Source organism: Nycticebus coucang, chromosome 21, assembly GCF_027406575.1.
Source record: "Nycticebus coucang isolate mNycCou1 chromosome 21, mNycCou1.pri, whole genome shotgun sequence".
Classification (NCBI taxonomy): domain Eukaryota; kingdom Metazoa; phylum Chordata; class Mammalia; order Primates; family Lorisidae; genus Nycticebus; species Nycticebus coucang.
In genome coordinates, this window is record NC_069800.1 from 9,931,091 (window position 1) to 9,939,663 (window position 8,573).

General features: G+C 40.4%; 1 pseudogene across 1 annotated transcript in view; it reads left to right on the plus strand.

Annotated features, from left to right (window-relative positions):
• LOC128573449 (uncharacterized) overlaps positions 1–6,946 on the plus strand; it is a 34,037-nt pseudogene extending 27,091 nt beyond the window's left edge. Inside the window, exons 5-7 of the transcript XR_008376475.1 lie at positions 5,557–5,588; positions 6,390–6,487; positions 6,756–6,946. The product of XR_008376475.1 is annotated as an uncharacterized LOC128573449 (transcript). The remainder of the gene's footprint in view (positions 1–5,556; positions 5,589–6,389; positions 6,488–6,755) is intronic.
• The last annotated feature ends 1,627 nt before the right edge of the window (positions 6,947–8,573 follow it).

The following is an 8,573-nucleotide window of genomic DNA, read 5'->3' on the forward strand; positions in this document are numbered from 1 at the left end:
ATTTGTGGAGTGAGGAAGAAGGGACAGAGCCATCAAGGCAAACGTGACCACTACTGCTCCCAAGAATTATTTTGTTTGTTTTAGCTGTTTCCAGGACTTTTTGTTTAACATTATGACAGAATAATAACAGGTTTTATTTATGTACAGCACATGAACTCTGCCCAGCTCAGCTATTGGTGAGCACATATCCTGGTGCAGGAAGCTGTAGGGTCCCTTCGGGTGACCACTGGAGGATGAACACTTGGCACATGGGAAGGAATTTAGACCTTATGACAAAGAAGGCAGTTGTCCTCCTGGGTAGAGCAGGATGTGATGACTGTTGGCTGAGAGTGCAAGGACTTGGGCAAGTGCACCAGTGTCTATCTAAGAAAAATCTCATCTTATTCAAAGACCCGATGTTGACAGAGTCTGGAGTAAAGAGAGCCAAACAGAAATCAGCCTGAGGATCTCCCATGAAGGCTTGAAAGAGGCTGCTCTGTGAAGGAGCCGTCACCACAGTTGGGGTAGAGGTGGAGAGAGCCACAGTGTGGAGCAGCTGCCACCAGCAGGACCTGTTGGACAAGCTGTGTGTGGCAGCAGTACAGCTGTCCTTCTGCACAGAGCAGTGATGTGGACAGCGTGACTGCTCTTCTTTATCATGGAAAAGTGTGACCATCACAGGAGCGACTCAAAGCAGCAGATAATTCTCTCTCCATGACATCACAGCCTTGACTATTCATTTTCTAGAGTTAATGACATGCTTATTTTCTTAGTTTGTTCACTCAGTGCAATAGCTTGTTTCAAGTAATACAATTTTTTTATATTTACTGAAACGTATTGGTTCACTTTTTAAATAAATTAGCTAAACTGTGCCTGAGAGCCTGTTTACATGTGCCCCTCTCAGAATATGATGAACACACATGTAAGAGAAAACTCACTACCAGTTGTGATTGAAGGGAGTCAGTAATGCCAACAGGATGGGGTGGAGACCTCGTGTGGACGCACATTAAGTTTGCCATCATCTGCCAAGAGATGCTCTTATTCTTTCCCGGATGAACACACCAAGTGGTGATGCTTAAAGCAGAATAGAATCACATTTTTCTCACTTGTCCATAAACAATAAGTTTCATTTTTGAAGGACCTAGACAAAATCTCCTGACTAAAGATCCTAGAGAGGCTATTTAGGAAGACAGAGTGAAGAGGAAGCCTTAGCTTCTGGTGACAGGACTGAGTGTGCTACACAATCCCTCCAATATCTCTCACATTGACATGTAATCGGTCAGAGGATAGTGTCTGAAATGCTGGGCCTTCCAGTTACCAAATTGTAGAGGGACATGCAAGTGCCTATAGTGCCATCAGTGTTTATGGGGTATCTTTGGACATGGAAGCTCCCTAATCTCCAAAATGTTTATTTATTTCATAACATTATGGGAGAAAAACTGTTTTTAGTTACATGCATCAATTTTGTTATACTTGGGTCATGGCTGTAAGTGTTTCCATCACCCATAAAGTGTCCATTGTTCGTGTTAGGTAGGTTTTTACCATCCCTCCTCCCTGGTCCCCCCTGTTTTATTTCCACTGAGTTTTACTTCCCTCTGTACATGTGTGTGCTCATCAAATAATTCCAGTTTAATAGTGAGTACATGTAGTATTTGTGTTTCCATTAAGCTTAGATACTTCACTTAGGATATTGGTTTCTAGTCCCATACAAATTATTGCAAAATGCCTTAATTCATCCTGTTTCAGGGCTGAGTGGTATTCCATAGTATACATGTGAGCAGTCCCTAAGTTACAACATCCCTCTTGCATACAACTCACACTTATGAAGGGAGGCTTTTATAGGAGAAAGGCAAATGTACATGTCCCAACTTACATACAAATTCAACTTAAGGAAAAATCTACAGAAAATATCTAGTTCAGAACCCATGGATTGCATGAAGAGCATGTTTTGATAATTCACTGGTGAATTTACAAGCACTTCCATTGATTCCACATCTTTGCAGTTGTGAAATGTGCTGGGAATGTTCAGGTGTCTTTTTGATGAAAAATCTCCTTTTCCTTTGGGTAAAAGCCCAATAGTGGGATTGCTAGATCAGATGGTAGGTCTACTTTTAGTTTTCTGAGGAATCTCCACATGGTTTTCCACAGAGGTTGTGCTAATTTGCAGTTCCACCAACATTTCTCTCTCTAAGCACCCTTTCTCTCTGCATCCAGGCCAGCATCTATTGTTTTTGGACTTTTTAATAAAAGCCATTCTAACTGGGGTAAGGTGATATCTCTACTGTTTTACTTTGTGTTTTCTTGATGATTAGTGACGTTGAACATTTTTCATATTTTTATTGACAATTTTTCTATCTCATCTTTTGAAAAGCTTCTTTTCATGTCTTTTGCCACTTTTTAATGGGATTGTCTGGTTTTTATCTTGCTTACCTGCTTGAGTTATTTGTAGATTTTGATTATCAGCTCTTTATTAAACATATAGCTTGCAAATATTTTCTCCCATTCTGTAGGTTGACAGGTTTCTCTGTTGATCATTTCCTTACTTGTGTACAAGATTTTTAAATTTAACTTAATGAAGTCCAATTTACTTATTTTTGTTGTCACTGTAATTGCTTTGGGGTCTTAATTATAAATTCTTTGCCTAGAATATTCAGAACAGTTTTTCCTACATTTGTGTCTATAAAATATTTATGATTTCATCCCTTACATTTAAATATTTTGTCCATCTTGAATTAATTTTGTGACTGGTAAGAGATAGGGGTCTTCCTTCATTCTTCTGCACATGGTCGCCCAATTTTTCCAGCACTGTTTATTGAATATGGATTCTTTTCTATAGTGTATATTATTGTCTGCTTTGTCCAAGGGCAGTTGTTTGTATTTAAATGGTTTTATATGTGGGCTCTGTGCTCTGTTGCATAGGTCTATGTCTCCATTTGTGTGTCAGTACCATGCTGTTTTGGTTACTGTAGCCTTATAGTATATTTTGAAGTCCAACAATGTTATGCCTCCAAATTTATTCTGTTGGCTTAAGATTATTTTGGCTCTTCAAGCCCTTTTCTGCTTCAAAATGAAGCATGGAATAATTCATTTTCTAGGCCTATGAAATATGACATTGGTATTTTGATGGAGATTACATTGAACCTGTAAATCTCTTTGGGTAGTATGGACAATTAAACAGTGTTGATTCCTTAAGCATATGTTCTTCCATTTGTCTGTGTCATCTGTAATTTCTTTTCTCCCTTCTTTTTATGTGGTGAAATCACATTTATTGATTTCCATGTATCGAGCCATTTTTGATGTTGTTGAATTCAGTTTGCTACTATTTTTATTGAGAATTTTTGCAGCTATATTCATGAAGGATATTGGTCCATAATTTTCTTTTGTCCTTTCCAGGCTTAGTATCAAGGGGACACTGGCTTCATGGAATGAGTTGTGTAAGTTTCCCTCCTTCTCAATATCATGGTATAATTTCTGCAGTGTGGATATGAGCTCTTCTTTGTAGATCATCTAGTAAAATTCATCTGTGAATCCATCTAGTCTGGGCTTTTTATTTGCAGGATTTTTTTATACTGCTTCTATCTTGTTTCTCATTGTTGGTCTGTCCAGAAATTCTATTTGATCCTGACTGAGTCTTGAGAGGTTGTGTGTTTCCAGGAATGTGTCCATTTCCTTTATGTTTTTGAGTTTATGTGTGTAGACATTTTCATACTATTCACAAATACTATTTTGTATTTTGGTGGTAATATCTCTTATTCCATTACCGATTGAGCTTATGTGGGTTCCTTCTCTACTATTCCTGGTTAATCTAACAAGCAGTCTGTCAATTTTGTTCATTTTTTCAAAGATCCAAATTTTTGTTTCATTGATCCTCTGTGTTGTTGTTATTCTCCTTTCCACTTCCTTTAGCTTGACTCCGATCTTAGTCATTTCTTTTCTTCTGCTGGTTTTGGCTTGTTCTAGTTCCTTGAGATCTGTCATTAGGTAATTAATTGGTGGTCTTTTGGACTCTTTCTGCCTTTTTCTTCAAGGCATTGAAGGCTATGAATTTTCCCCCTTAGGACTGCATTTGCTGAATCCCATAGATTTTGGTAGTTTGGGTCCTATTTGTCCTTCGTTTTGAGGAATCTTTTGATTTTTGCCTAAATTTAATTGTTGATACAATCATCTTCCAGTAGCAGATTGTTTAATCTCCAGGACTTTGTGGAGAATTGAGTGTATCTCTTGGAGTTGATTTCTAGTTTTAGTCCATGGTGGTGTGAGAAGACACATGGCATGATTTCTTTTCTTTTCTTTTTTTTTTTAAATTTGTTGAGACATGTTTTGTTGTGTAAGATGTAATTAGTCTTGGAGAATGTGCCATATGCTGATGAGAAAAATCTATATTTAGTAGTTATGTGCTAAAATGTTATGTAAATGCCTGTTAGTACATTTACTCTAGAGTCCCATTTAAGTCATGTTTCTTTATATATTTTCAGCTTGGATGATCTATCCACTTTCTTTGTGGGGTGTAGAAGTCCCCAACAATTGCAATGCCACTCTTTATCTCTTTGCATTATCTGGTAGGGTTTGCTTTATAAAGATGGATGCATCTGTGTTAGGTGCAGAGATATCTAGGATTGGTATGTCTTTTTATTGAATTGCTCCCTTTACTATAATATAATGACCGTTTTTTGTCTGTCTTTATTATTGTTGATTTAAAACAAATTTTATCTTATATGAAAATGCTTTCTTTTGTTACCCATTTTCTTTTCTTTTTTTTTTTTTTTTAAGATGGAGTCTCACCATGTCACCCTCAGTAGAGTGCCATAGTATCACAGTTTACAGCAACCTCAAACTCTTGGGTTTAAGCAATTCTCTTGCCTCAGCCTCCCAAGTAGCTGGGACTACAGGCACCCACCACAATGCCCAGCTATTTTTTTGTTGTTATTGCAGTTGTCATTGTTGTTTAGCCAGCCCTGTATATGTGGCCAGCACCCTAACCACTGAGCCTGCTCCCCATTGTCATAGAAAATTTTTTTTCCATCCCTTCACCTTGAGTCTATATAAGTCCTTCTTGGTTAGATGTGTTTCCTAGAGATGGAAGATACTTAGGTTATATTTTTTATCCATTCAGTCAGCCTGAATCTCTAGTGAGACATTCAATCAGTTCACATTGATTGATAGAATTGCTATGTAGGTTGCTGTTCTGTTAATCCTGGTGGGTAGTACCTTATTGCTTTGTCTAACCTCTTGTGTTATTGTTTTAAGCTGCATGGCAGGTCTAGTTTGGAAAAATTCATCATTGTCTGTATAAAGAATTTTACTTCATATATGAAACTTAGTTTTGGAAAATACAAAATACTAGTACTCTGGAAGGGCAAAGTGAGAGGATTGCTTGAAGTCAGGAGTTTGAGGGGAGCCTGAGCAAGAATAAGACCCAATATCTACTACAAATAATAATTTTAAAAAACTAGCTGATTGTGGTTGGCACCTGTAGTCCCAGCTACTCAGGAGGTTAAGGAAGGAGGATCACTTGAGCATAGGAATTTGAGGTTTCAGTGAGCTATGATGATGCCACTGCACTCTATCCAAAATGACAGAGACTCTTTCTCTAAAAGATTTTTTGACAGGTAGACAGTTCTATTTAAAATGACTGAAGATGAAGCCCAAATCACTTCTGGCTTGTAATGTCTGTGTTGAGAAGTCTGCAGTTAGCCTGATGTGTTTTCCTTTCCCAGTTACTTGGTGTTTCTGCTTTACAGCTCACAGGAGTTCTCTGTAGTGTTCACTTTGGCCTGTCTGATGACTATGTGTCTTGGGTGATGTCCTCTTTGCAAAGAATCTCACAGGTTTCCATTAAGCTGCTCACACCTGAAATGTCTAAATTTCTTGCAAGAAATTTTTTACCTAGATCTCAGCACAGGGAAAAGTTCACACCAGACTTCCAGGGAGTCTGGAACCTCTGCTTGTGTGGGCAGGGCCATCTGAGATCCACAGTCTGGCTATAAGGAGAACTTTTACTCTTCTCTCTTCTCCCCTGCTCCATGATCTCCCTCATGCATCTGCAGTTAGGAGCTCAGGCTGGCTGAGCTCCCACATGACAGCACTGGGGCTGGGGCTTCCCTGTCCATGATACTCCCAAACACCCCGGCCTGTGAGCAGGGCCTTCCTGTGGGGAGGGGTGCCCCTGGGCTGTGGAAGGACCACACTGTGCTTTCCTCTTAGTTCTACCTATATGAGCTCTCTGGCCATCTGAGGTTAGTTTACAAATCTCCCTGAAAAGCCCTTGAGCAACTCTATCAAGTCCTAGTAGTACAGGATCTAGGCCTATGGTACTGTCCCAGGGTCCTGCAGATGAATCCCTGACCATGCTAGAGAGAAGCATGCTGACCCACATGCTGCACAGGTGGGTTTCATGTCTCTCTTTGTAGGGTGAATGCTGCTCTGATCGAACAGCTGGGCAAGCAGTACTGCAGAGGACTGGTGACCAGGGGCTGTCTGATACCCCTCAGTCTTTATGGGAAAAGATGTGAGCCCCACTCTTTGTGGAAGTTCAACATGGGGGGGGCAGTGGCAGCTCCTGAGAGCCCAGCTTAAGCAGTTCTCCTGGGAGAGGGGGAAAAAGGCTGGGTGGAGGAGATTCCAGTCATGTCTATCCCTCTTCCCAGAAGAAAGCCCACCCTGAATGTCAAGGCTCTGGGGTCATGCAGAGTGTTTTCTCTGTGTCCTCAGGACCCACCCACCTGCTATAGCTTTCACATTCTGGCCAGTGTTGGGATATGTTTTTGTGGAAACAGGCAACATGCAGGCTGAGAGGCTGAAGCAGCTTGGAGAAGACAAAGGCACACAGTGGGCAGAGAAGCTGTGGCACCTGCTGTCTGGGCTCCAGCCTTCGGAGAGGGCAGCCTCCAGAGGGGGGACGGCAGCCGCCTTGTCCTCAGGAAGCTCACAGTTCACCAGCTGCAGAAACTGGGCTCCTGATGATTGAAGGGCTTTGGAGCCTGCTGACTGCCAGGGAGGGAGGAAGAAGCTGCCCCCTGCCCTTCTCTGGGTTCCACCCTCTGCCCCTGACCTCTGCCACTGCCTTGCCCCTTCTTGTTCTGCTCCACAGCTTCTTCCCACAGAATCTCATGTAGGTTTTGTCACTTTCCCCCTGGAAAATATATATGATCTGTGAGGATGGGATGGTCTTTTTTGTATGCTTGTTTTCTTTTTCATCTAAAACTTTTCCTTCCAAAGCAAGTGTCTAATGTACTCAATACTAATATGAAACCAATATATAAACTACATCCCCACATGAAAGAAAAACACAAGTATATTCAAATAAGGAGGAAGAGAAGGAGGGAGAGGGGAAAGGGAGCAGGGAGGGAGATTGGCAAGTTCTTACCTAAAGTGCACAATGTGAGGGTGCTCGGCAGCCCCGTGGGTGAAGGGCTCAGTCACAACTTGAACTTTACCTTAGCAATGCTACAATAAAAACTAAACGTTTGTACCCACATATCAATCTGAAGTAAAAAATTAATAAATAAGTAAATAAATAAATAAATAAATCTTTTTCTTTTTTCGGAGATGATCTGGCAGCTGATGTCTCTGCTCAGCCAACTTCCTGATATCCTGCCTTTCATTGTTAAACACCAGGCTTATCAATTTTTAAGGATGCTTTTGACTCAACTTTTCCAGAAGATTGTGGATAGTAAGGACGTTGCAATATCTGAGTTACAACAGTGCCTTACAGAACACAGATGTGTATAATAGGTAGATACACACACATTCCTGCAAAGTGTATGTCACAGTCACCTTAATATCAAAGTTGTTATGTACCATGTTGGAAAATCAAAATCAAGCAGCGTTGCAATTGAATGAGTCATCCTAAAAATAGAAATAGAAATACAATAACATTGTATTTAAATACAATGGAGGATGGTAGCTAGATACAATTTATCTGAAGTTGTCTGAAGGGTTCCTGGGGCTTTGGCCCCATGCCATGTTCCATCTTCATAGTATTTCTTGGGTTATATTATTGGCAGGTTATAGATGACACAAAAATAACTGAAACATCCCTTTGAAAAAGTCTCCCCAAAAAATGTTGATTGAAGACAGTAAGTAATCTGTCTACATTATAACAAGAATTTCCTGGAGAAATTTAAATATCATCTGTTTAAAATGATCTGAAGCCACCAAGATGCCATACTGTAATTTCTAAAGGTTACTTAAGTGTAAAACCTTATTTTTCCATCCTTTTTTTGCTTAGAACCAAGGGCTAAGTGTTGATATTTCATAGCAGCCACTGTGTATCCCTGCAGATACTTGTCCTGCAAATGTTTGTGTCTGAGCATGGTCTGGGTTAGGGCTGCACACACAGCTATGGCACCCTCTTTTGCTTCCCTATTATCTCCTTTTGCATTGACTTCAGCCTTTGTAATCACCAGCTCTCTGTGAAGTAGGAGTGTGCCAGCAAGTCACAAGTTCTTATCCATTTCTACAGGGTCCCCAGTAGATTTTAGAAGCTCCCTTTGATTCCAGACATCCCAGAGTCACACACCACTCCTGAGGTCTGAGTGTTTTCTCTGTGTCCTCAGCCCCTGGAGAAGCTCATATAAGTGCCGTCAGCTCTG